The sequence below is a fragment of the Camelina sativa genome, chromosome 17 (assembly GCF_030686135.1).
Source record: "Camelina sativa cultivar CO46 ecotype springtype chromosome 17, ASM3068613v1".
Classification (NCBI taxonomy): Eukaryota; Viridiplantae; Streptophyta; class Magnoliopsida; order Brassicales; family Brassicaceae; genus Camelina; species Camelina sativa.
The window spans coordinates 7,526,549-7,539,034 of NC_141896.1; the positions used below are offsets into that span (position 1 = coordinate 7,526,549).

The window sequence follows — 12,486 nt, forward strand, 5'->3', positions numbered from 1 at the left end:
ACCAGGATGAATCAGAATTCCACTGCGCAGCTAATTGAGGAATAAACAAGCTAAGGTTTGAGATTCATAGTGAAAATTGTATGAAAAGGTTAATAGAGAGCCAAACAGGTGAATGTTAATGTCTTATGAAGCTTTTGTAATTACATTCTCTATTCTCCATTTGGATAATGATGGTTCGACTTTTATAATGGATACTGTAATCAGTCCATCCTTAATTTTAACAACTTTTTTTTTCCATGAAAGATCAGTTTCTCCAAGGGTCCAGGGAGTTAGTATTTCATTTTGTTGTCCTGATTCTTGAATGACTTGACTATTTTCCCCAATAAATGTTAAGAAGAACCAAAAAATTAAGTCCAGTCATGATCTCAAGGTACTAATTAAGTTACTCAGGCAGCTTGAGAGCTCGTCAGTAATAAATTCGTGGGCCGAAATGTAAACCCAAGACCATTCTGCATATTTTCAAAACTAGCTAGGACTGTTTTGTAAAACGGTATCCGTGTTTCTTTGAAGTTTGAACCAATTAGATTGATTGATTCTCCGTATGTTGTCATCATCTTGACATCATTACTCTTTTTTATTCTAACAGAATCAGTGCTTGTTTAAACCATAGTATGGATTTTATAGTTCTTCATATGTTGTCATCATCATCTTGACATCATTATATTGGAGTTAATGAAGTTAAGATATTAAGATCCTTTGAAACCAAATGAAAAAAATATATATATATACGAGAGAAACCCTATTAAGATAACCGTGTGTGTTTTATGATTTCAGTTCAACTGGCGTGGTAATAATTCAAACTTGAAAAGATCCACTGCGAAAGAAAGAAGAAACACACACAAAAGTAAGCACACCGTATAATATATTAAGACAACAATACGTCCAATCGTTTTAATCTTTGGTATTGGAAAGGAAAAGAGAAGAGAGTGACACACTGACTTTAAGATTGGCTAAAATACCAAAAACCAAGCACATCATTTTTTGTTTTGTGTCTCTTAGTTTTGTCTCAATGCTCTTGTCACGTCAATGTGGTGTATTTTGTGCTTTGTGCATGTGTTTTTTTTTTAGATTTCTAACAAATCTACCACATTACAAAACAATTCTTATGGGTTCTACCACATTACATAACTCCTTTTCTAGAATACCACATACATCATATGAATTGACTAAACTATCCCTCTTTAGTTATCTCATTTACTTTTACAAAATTAAAGAAAATATATATATATATATATATTATATATGTGTGTCTTGTACCATTCTCTCTCATGCTCCATGTCGAGAAACCCTATCTAATTATGTTCTCCGGCGCCGTTGAAGATTTGAGATCTCCATGTTAAACTTTTTTGCAATATATTTTCTGTTTTAACTCTTTTGTAGCTGTCTCAATCTTTTCAAAACTTTCAAACCTTTCAACCTCTTTTTAGGCCGACAAACTTTCAAACATTTCCAAGTTCTGTCCACATCTCATATGTTGAAGCTTTTACCCCTAGATCTACCTCAAGTCTTCAGATCTGATCAATTCAAATCTCGGCGGAAGCTCCCTTGAAGTCTCTTTGCAGCATGTCTACGCTGTCCCCTTCCTCTCTGGTGATGAGTGCCTCAACTCTGATCATCCGCTCATTGTTGCATAGCCACCACACCATGCCATGGGATTGTTGTAAAAGGAGATTAAGTTTTCTGAAAATGGGCCATATTTTTTGTCCATCATATTAATTGTTTCACATTATTTTTATTTTGTCTACGACATTTGTTGACCATATTATTTTATTTTGTCTACAATATTTGTTGTCCACTGTAATATTTTTTGTCTACTATCCATACACTACAAGAAAAACTCTTCAAAGCCACAAATCAGCCACAAACCTTCTATAGCTATCATATATTAGACACAAAGCAGACACAAAAAAATATTGTGGCCAATTTGTAGCTAAATTGTGGCAATTTGTGGCAATTTAGCCACAAAAATTATTTTATGGCTAGTTGTAATTAATTAGCCTCAAATTAGTTAGAAACAAGTATGTGGCTAATATGCAACAATCTTTGCCATAATTTTTTTGTGGTTAATTATCAACACATTGTGTTTCAAAGATATTTGTAACTATTTCTTGGTTAATTTGTGACTTTTTATGTTTTTTTCTTCTCATATTCTGTAAACCTTAAATTAAATTTAAAATCCAAACATTAAACCTCAAATTCAAATCCAAAACTCAAAATAATAAACAACAAACCTAATATCAGTGTAATAGTGATATTTCAATATGATATATATTATTTTTATGTATAAACCACAATCTAAACAAAGTATATAATTATTATATATATTAAAAGTCCAAATTTTTTTCCTAAAACATAAATTGTAAACCTTATACTATAAATCATAAACCATAATTAAGACCAAAATATAACCAATATAAAAAATCAGTTACATATATTACTTTACATTAAATCATTCAAGAATGTTAGGCTTTCTTACAACGCCATATATGGTACTGAATTCATTTTTGGCTAAGTCGAACTTTCTAGTTTTTTTTTTAAAACATAGCCACGAATGGCCACGTAAATGTTTGTGGCTATATTATCAATTTTTAAAACCCTAGATCATTTATTTACCTTTCTCTACTTATACGTTTATCTTTTTCATTTTACAGCGACCTACCCTTCTTTTATCTTTCTTTCCCCCAAACTAAGTGAATCATACTTCTTCTCCTTTATTGTCTGATCAAGTTTGGTCATGTTGTTGTCTTCTAGTTTTTACTGGTTTTGGAGGCCAGAAGGATTTAGATTCTGTCAAAGTTACGGAGAATTGGAAATCGGAGAAAGCTGATGAAATTGAGACAAAGGTTAGTATTTTTTTTCTTATGGTTGTTTACATATCTGAGTTATCGGTAACTAGATCTAACTTCTTTGTACATATCTCTTGTCTATTGATTTTTTTTTATTTTAGTTCTTAGTATAACTAATAACAATTTTATTCTTAATTAACAGATCTGGCTTTGGATATTCATGTGAGATGTCGTCACATATGAAAATCTGTGAATTGGTGATGATGCGGTGATGAGATCTGGAGATTTGGAGACGAATTTGTTATGGAAAGTGTTGGAGATTGTGGGTCTTGGAATCTGTCAACTCTTTGAGATCTGAAATTGAGAAACAAGACATGAAGATACAAGACCATGTAGAGGGAGAAGGAGCGAAGAAGATGGTGGGAGAAGGAGTGAAGAAGATGGTGGGAGAGTAAAAGAGCTATCAGAGCCATTATCCGGCGGAGTTATAGTGCCAGTGGTTCATGTGATGGCTTTTGGTCCTGTGGCGGGTTGTTGGCGGTGGCTGTGCTAAGAACCGTTCCATTCCGAGATGGAATTTTGTTTTTGTATTTTATGTTTTAATTTAGTTTTTTTTTTAAATCAAATTTATAAGATAGCCACAACTCTATTTGTGATTATTAGTGTCAAATATAATCCATGAAAAGCCACTAAATTTTAAATAGCTACAAAGCTATAGCTATAACATTTTTCTGTTGCAATTTGTGGCTATAATAGATACAAATATGTTTGTGGCATATTTGTGTCTAATTGCCTCAAAATATTTTGTGGCTAGTTCGTAGCAATTTGTCCGCGGATAGACACAAGTATCAGATAGCTACGAGCTCAAAGACACAAAAAACATTTGTGGCTTTTTGTGGATATTAGCGTAATAGCCACAAATATATGGACAAAGCCACAAAAAAATTTATGTCTATATGCAGTTTTTCTTGTAGTGATAATCTTGTCTACAAAAAATATTTGTCTACATTAATATTTTTAGTGGACAAGTTATAAGTAATATCTATTGTTTATTACTCTACGATACATTAATTTAGTGGTGGAAGACAAAATTATGTCAAATATAATTATTGTTTACAGGATAAATGTTGTCCATAACATATATTTTGTCTATTATATATATTATTAGTTATTTGGTTAACCAATTAAAAAATCTAAATACATAAAATATATAGATACATAGTTACATACTTTTGTCATGTTATACTTTATTAAAAGCAAAGTCAGCCATATGTACGATTGCTGCGTGTTCCCTTTTTTTATTATTATTATTTTGTCATGTACAACCACTCAAATAAACAAACAACACAGCTGTCTCCAAATAATTCACGTGTTATTTCCAGTCAATTACATACAGGGGCATTTTAGTCATTTTATGTACCCCATATGGTAGATCGAAAAAAGTATTTCTGTTTGTGGTAGAATTAGAAAGATTTTAACCAAATGTGGTAGAATTGATAAAATTCCCTTTTTTTTTTTTTTTTTCTCTTTGGATATTTGAACATTCCCATCACAAAAAACATCTAAACAAAGTCAACAATTGTCACCATTATCATATTTACTTTTAGGAGAAAATTGGTCCATTAGCTCTTTTTCCTTGCAAAATTTTAATGATAAAAGCAATGATATTCTTTTTCAAATTTGACTGTCCAAACAAATATTAGATCCTTTGCATTTTTAACATTTGGGAAATTCTGATATATTATACAATCACTAGGTGCTTCCCCACGCAACGCGTGGGTTGTGGTGTAGTTGGCACTTTCTTGTTTTTTTGGTCTATTTCTTTTTCTCTTTTGTATTATTTCGTTTTAATTAGGCATATATGGGCTTCGCAGTCACTTGTATTAATACACTATATGTTTATATCATTTCGTTTAGATGTGTACAATTGTTGCGTTTATTTTTTATGAATTATGAGGATGTTGTTTCTTGCTTTTGAAGATCCAATCTTATCATTGACTGATATTGTTCCCAATACATTTATTGTATTTTAGATTTCTGATTAACTGCTTATGTAAACCCTTCATACGTTGATGTTGCAATAATAAGTTATTTTTTAAAAGTAATTATTTTTCGTGTAAGTGATTATGTTTGTATGTCCATGTTTTGGTCTAATATCAATAAGATCATTTATGTTTTTCTTTAGTTGGCTTTGAAACCAATTTTGAGTTAAGCAAATAATGGGTCGAATTATGGTGTTAATAAGTAATATAGATTCTTATGTATATATATTGTATATATGTGACTATAAGTTTAGCTAACTAAAAAATTCTTTGATATTTAAATATAATATTGAACATATATATATATATATATTATTTGTGGGAGGAATGTGTGGAATTATTGGATAGAAGTTATTTTTGACCTCTTATATCACTACAAAAAAAATGACTTTTCTTAGCATCTGAATAACGCTATCTAATAATACTATAGCATTTTGAGAAACGCTATATCTGCGCCCGTCATCGTAGGTCAAACACTTTAGACAGCGTTCGTTTGTTCTGCCATTGTATTGTTGTCTATAATAGCGTTTATTTATTTGTAATTAAATATTATATAATATCAAATATATAAATGTAATTGTTGTTATTCATTGTTTTATACTAATTTGATTCAATATATAATAGGATTCTGGATTTAGAGACGGAATAATTAACATAAAAATATTTCATTAATTGTCACAAAGATACAAAAACATAAGTCCAAATAAACGCAAGCAACAATTCTTTACAAAGTTTACATGATTCCATCTTCACCTTGATTTGTAATCACTTCAAATTCTTGGACTTCACAAAACACATGTCTTCTTACTTCAAATTCTCCATCTTCACGCAACACATGCCCTCTTACAGTCTTACTTCATCTACGGTGTCAGCATATAAACGGTTGTGTTATCATGTTCTTGGTAAGTGACAAATCAAGGTTTAAAAATTAAACAATAATTTGAGCTAAATAACAAACAAAACCAGTAAAGTTTTAAAAACACACACTTTTTGTGTAAAAATCTCACCTTATTTAAATTTAAACCTCCAAACATAATACTTAGCAGCCCTAACAGATCTGGCTATTAGTGTTCTTAAGAACAAGAGATACTTCATCTGGGCCGAAGCTTCCTCTGCTCTTCTATCAGATTTCTTTAAAGGTTCAAGATGAATCTGAATCCAAATACAATCATTGAAAATATTAACAAAGAATCATAGATCAAGGCATTAAATTTGAGATTTCATACAGATCTGGGAATGTGAATGTGAGAGAGGGTCAGATCTAGTGAAGGAACTCAGATCTAAGAGCTCCATCTGTGGAAGGCGTTGAGAGAGGCTTGTAATGGGAGAGGAGGGTAGGCTTGAGTGAAACACATGACAATTGATGTTGAGATTCAGTGGCTGAATAGTTGGTGAAAGCGAGAGTCGACGAAGATTAAACATTGGTGGTGTTGGTGGAATCTATATATGTGGCAGAGAAAAAATGGTGAAGAAAAGGAGAAAGGAGACGAAGAACAAAGAGGAGAAGTGAGAGGAAGTGGAAAAGACTAAATTTATTGAAGTGTGTTTTAGGTTAAATGTTATGTTTGATGGACAACACTTATTAAAAAAAATCAGTGATTTACTAAGTTTTTAAAACGTCAAAGATAAAAATATTTATACTAAAAAAACAATAAATGCGAAAGGGAAGTACAACCTTCCGAAAACATTAATATATTATAGCATTTTCCAATGTAGAAACGCTATTAAAAAATTATGGGTAAGTCAAGCATAGCATTAACACATAAAACGTTATATTATAATGCTATTAAAACTCAATTTTTTTGTAGTGTGCCTTTAAAGTGATTAATGCATAATTTATTATATTTTCAGTTATAATTTTATTTTAATGTGTGAGTTAAATGTTTTGGGTTTATTGGGTCTTAAATATTGTTTAAAGCAATTAGAAAGCAAAAAAAAAAAAAAAAAACATTAAATAAAAATCAACCAATAAGGAAAGACCAAAACCTTACTTTTATATATATGATATATTGCTTTAAACTTTGAAATGAGAAATATATTATAAACAATAATTTTACGTAAGAAATATATTAATTTAGCCAACCAAAATATGAATATAAGTTTAGCCAACAAGAATAATTAAAAAATATTAAAATTTAACCAAAATAATTTCTCTTGAAAGATAATAAGTTAGTAGGAGGAATGAATTAATGTACAATTATTGGATAGGAGTTACATTTGAGTTATATGGAGTTACATGTCTTTAATTATAAATAAATATTTTAATTTTTTTATAACCTAAAATAAAAGTAATACCAAGTGGCTGAATCAAAATTCACATGATTTGGTTGTTTGTTGATATAAACTCAACACTTACACATAATAATTCAAAATAAAAATATTATTTTTTAAGTGACAAACTAAATTAGTTTTCTTATAAAGTTATATGAATTCTTCAATCTCAATAATTTTAAAAATCCCAAGGATAACGTATATTTTTTTTGGTTTTTATTCATCAATTTAATTTTATAGTGCTAGATTTCATACTAATGGTTTCATCTTTAGAGAATTTAGTGAAATGATATTTTTAAAATTATATTTTATTTTTAAATTTAAGTTCCAGTTGAATATGATTTGTTTTTTGGATCATTTTTTATTTTGATTAAAGACACAAAAACTAATTGTTTAATTATGTTCTTTTTGTTTTCAAAAACCTCAAATCATAAAAAAAATATATACATATATATATATTATATTGATCTCTGCAGATTTATCAATTGGATCACAAAACAAAATAGTCTTTATAAATGGATAAATGGATAATTATATTGATCTTTAAATATTATATTGATCTTTATAAATTATTAAAAATGATACATGAATATGTGAGATAACCAGAGACATAATAAATAATTACATATGGATCATTTCAACTTTATGATCTTATTGTGTGGTGAATATTGTAAGGAAGTATGAAAATAATGACTTATAAGTGTTAATATAAAATAGAAAATGGTGATAAACATTTTTAAAGATTAAAATAAATATATAAGATATACATATCATACAAACTCTAAAACTAAGCTTTTACAATGATATTTGATTTGATTTTTTATAACCCATACAACAACAATATCAAAAAAAATACAAAACAAAACAAAACAAAACAAAAAAGAGATTTGAGTGTAGTGGAAGAAGATGAGAGAATGAAAGAGTGATAGACTAAGAGAATAAGATAATGAGTATTTATAGGAAGAGAAATGATGAAAAATTACATTTAGAAAAATGAGAGTTACAATTCTAATTTATTGTTTTGTTTTAATACAATTGATTAATTCAACTTAGTGGAGAAATAAAGTTAATGCATAATTTATAGGGGAACAATACTTGGGTTCACCCCTCTCCACTCACCCCCTTATAAAATAAGAAAATAAAATCTGTATATATTATTATAAAATTAAAAATCTTAAACCGCTCTTTAATAAACCCAAACCGGCATATATAAAATCTAAACCCTAACCATCTCATTTGTGAACCCAAACCGATATATAATTTCGTTCTACTTGTAAAATCTAAACTCTAACCATCTCATTTGTGAACCCAAACCGACATATAATTTTGTTTGAATTGTGAAATCTAAACCCTAACATCTCATTTGTGAACCCAAACCGACATATAATTTTGTTCTACTTGTAAAATCTAAACCCTAACCATCTCATTTGTGAACCCAAACCGACATATAAGTTCGTTTGAATTGTGAAATCTAAACTCTAAGATCTCATTTGTGAACCCAAACCGACATATAATTTTGTTCTACTTGTAAAATCTAAACCCTAACCATCTCATTTCTGAACCCAAACCGACATATAATTTTGTTATAATTGTAAAATCTAAACCCTAACCAGCTCATTTGTAAATCCAAACCGACATATAATTACGTTTGAATTGTAAAATCTAAACTCTAACCACTTCATTTGTAAACCCAAACCGATAAATAATTTTATTCTAATTTAAAAATTCTAAACCAAGCCAATATTTATCTTTCCTTAATTAAAAGTATGCAGAATTTGTTTCCTTATTTAGTTTGCTTTTTAATTTAGTTTTCATTTATTTTTTAAATAAAATATTAGATGGAAGATTCTGATTGGCTGAGAGAAGAGGGGGTGAATGGAGAAGTTCACCCCTAGGGGTGAACCTAAGTATTTTACTTTATAGGGAGAAGCTATAAAGATTTCAGTTTTATATTATGTGAGTTAAATGTGAAATTAATTGTTTTTAAATTTGTGTTTTAATATAAATTTTTTTTTTGTTAAAATTGCATTGCCAAGTGGACCAATAAGGAGAGACTGAAACTCTATAAATTATTAAAAATGATACATGAATATATGAGATAACCAGAGACATAATAGATAATTACATATGGATCATTTCAACTTTATGATCTTATTGTGTGGTGAATATTGTAAGGAAGTATGAAAATAATGACTTATAAGATGTTAATATAAAATAGAAAATGGAGATAAACATTTTAAAAGATTAAACTAAATATATAAGATATACATATCATACAAACTCTAAAACTAAGCTTTTACAATGATATTTGATTTGATTTTTTATAACCCATACATCAACAATAACAAAAAAAAAAACAAAACAAAACAAAACAAAACAAAACAAAAAAGAGATTTGAGAGTAGTGGAAGAAGATGAGAGAATGAAAGAGTGATAGACTAAGAGAATAAGATAATGAGTATTTATAGGAAGAGAAATGATGAAAAAATATATTTAGAAAAATGAGAGTTACAATTCTAATTTATTGTTTTGTTTTAATACAATTGATTAATTCAACTTAGTGGAGATATAAAGTTAATGCATAATTTATAGGGAGAAGCTATAAAGATTTCAGTTTTATATTATATGAGTTAAATGTGAAAATTAAGTGGTTTTAAATTTGTGTTTTAATATAAAATTTTTTTGTTTAAATTGCATTGCCAAGTGGACCAATAAGGAGAGACTAAAACTCTACTTTTATATATATGATATTGCTTTAAACTTTGAAATGAGAAATATATTATAAACAATAATTTTACATGAGAAATATATTAATTTAGCCAACCAAAATATGAATATAAGTTTAGCCAACCAAAATAAATAAAAAATATTAAAATTTAACCAAAAATAATTTCTCTTGAAAGATAATAAGTTAGTAGGAGGAATGAATTAATGTACAATTATTGGATAGGAGTTACATTTGAGTTAAATGGAGTTACATGTCTTTAATTATAAATAAATATTTTAATTTTTTATAACCTAAAATAAAAGGAATACCAAGTGGCTGAATCAAAATTCACATGATTTGGTTGTTTGTTGATATAAACTCAACACTTACACATAATATTTCAAAATAAAAAATATTACTTTTTAAGTGACAAACTAAATTAGTTTTCTTATAAAATTATATGAATTCTTCAATCTCAATAATTTTTAAAATCCCAAGGATAACTTATTATTTTTTTTGGTTTTTACTCATCAATTTAATTTATAGTGCTAGATTTCATACTAATGGTTTCATCTTTAGAGAATTTAGTGAAATGATATTTTTAAAATTATATTTTATTTTTATATTTAAGTTCTAGTTGAATATGTTTTGTTTTTTGGATCATTTTTAATTTTGATTAAAGACACAAAAAAACCAATTGTTTAATTATGTTCTTTTTGTTTTCAAAAACCTCAAATCATAAAAAAATATATATATATATTATATTGATATCTGCAGATTTAACAATTGGATCACAAAACAAAATAGTCTTTATAAATGGATAAATGGATAATTATATTGATCTTTAAATATTATATTGATCTTTATAAATTATTTAAAATGATACATGAATGTGTGAGATAACCAGAGACATAATAGATAATTACATATGGATCATTTCAACTTTATGATCTTATTGTGTGGTGAATATTGAAGTAGGAAAATAATGACTTATAAGATGTTAATATAAAATAAAAAATGGAGATAAACATTTTAAAAGATTAAAATAAATATATAAGATATACATATCATACAAACTCTAAAACTAAGCTTTTACAATGATATTTGATTTGATTTTTTATAACCCATACAACAACAATAACAAAAAAAAATACAAAACAAAACAAAACAAAACAAAAAAGAGATTTGAGAGTAGTGGAAGAAGATGAGAGAATGAAAAAGTGATAGACTAAGAGAATAAGATAATGAGTATTTATAGGAAGAGAAATTATGAAAATTACATTTAGAAAAATGAGAGTTACAATTCTAATTTATTGTTTTGTTTTAATACAATTGATTAATACAACTTAGTGGAGAAATAAAGTTAATGCATAATTTATAGGGAGAAGCTATAAAGATTTCAGTTTTATATTATGTGAGTTAAATGTGAAAATTAATTGTTTTAAATTTGTGTTTTAATATAATTTTTTTTTGTTAAAATTGCATTGCCAAGTGGACCAATAAGGAGAGACTGAAACTCTACTTTTATATATATGATTTACAGTTATACAATTTGGAATTCTGATGTGCCGCATTGTGAAAGTTCATAAAATGATATACTAAGCTATAAATTTTTTATATATGTGATTAATTAGTTTATATACTTGTATAATTTCTCTTTCATATACAAATCACTTTTTCGCGACCGACCACTCACTTACTCTCAACAAGTACTGAATTATCGTTTGTGGGAGGAATGTACGGAAAAGAAGTAACACAGTAAATAGCATACGACTGACTACGTACGGTACCGTTCGGTAGAAACAATTAAAAACGAAAAGTGATTCAAATTTAAAAACGACATTATAGCACCTACTATATAGTATCAATCAAAGATATTAATGAAATGATTTAATAACTCATGGAACTTTCATAAATATGGTTGTCCTTTTTGTTTTGTCATTTTATGATCACAGTGCGACATACCCATATGAAATTGAAATGCATTACTATGAACGTAGGAATTTTAAAAATATATCCAACTGCAAATTGAAACAAAAAAATGCCTTAAATGGATAGTATATAGTCATGGGACGCCACTATGTGTGAGTTCTCTCACGTTTTATGTTATGGCTGTTTCGATTTCTTAATCAACGACCCTAAATGATGTCTGTGGAAAAGTCAAACAAATCAACGACCCTTAAAGGTGAGTTGTTTAGGTGAAAAATGAAATAACAATTAATTCTCCTTAACTAGAACGGTTTTGTCTCAACTCTCTAATAAGTCATGTGTGTGCGTCTTATCGTATCTGTTCAAATCTAAATAAATACTTATATCTCGGGTTTGTAAAGGAACACTATTAACATTACCTCCTCATCTATAATTACACTGTTTCCCATGTTTTTTGTTTAATCTAGCTAATCTCCACTGTTATTTATACAAATAATATGATGCTGTTGGGGATCAATAATGGACTTTTGGAATGAATAATGAATTCATAAACGAAAATTAACTAGTACTACTAGTTATAGTTTAATTAATTGTTTTCTGATTTCTACAAATTAATGTTTTTTAATAGATTTTTTTCAATAGCTACATTACCTCCTCATCTACAATTACTACTGTATAAAACAAATACTACTAGGGTAAAAGAATTAGTAAATAAAAAAAGTGGAAAAAGTAGGTCAAATGTAGTGCACGGG

The 12,486-nt window shown here is 27.9% G+C and overlaps 2 long non-coding RNA genes across 2 annotated transcripts; one reads left to right on the forward strand and one right to left on the reverse strand.

Moving 5' to 3' along the window:
• Positions 1–2,635: 2,635 nt before the first annotated feature.
• On the forward strand, positions 2,636–3,503 carry LOC147923395 (uncharacterized). Its single transcript, XR_015585858.1, has 2 exons — positions 2,636–2,843; positions 2,989–3,503. It is a non-coding gene; the product is annotated as an uncharacterized LOC147923395 (long non-coding RNA).
• Positions 3,504–5,477: 1,974 nt separating this feature from the next.
• Positions 5,478–6,491, reverse strand: LOC104756082 (uncharacterized). The gene is made up of 3 exons (XR_015585634.1): positions 6,055–6,491; positions 5,836–5,980; positions 5,478–5,688 (listed from the first exon to the last, which is right to left on the reverse strand). It is a non-coding gene; the product is annotated as an uncharacterized LOC104756082 (long non-coding RNA).
• Between the last annotated feature and the right edge of the window lie 5,995 nt (positions 6,492–12,486).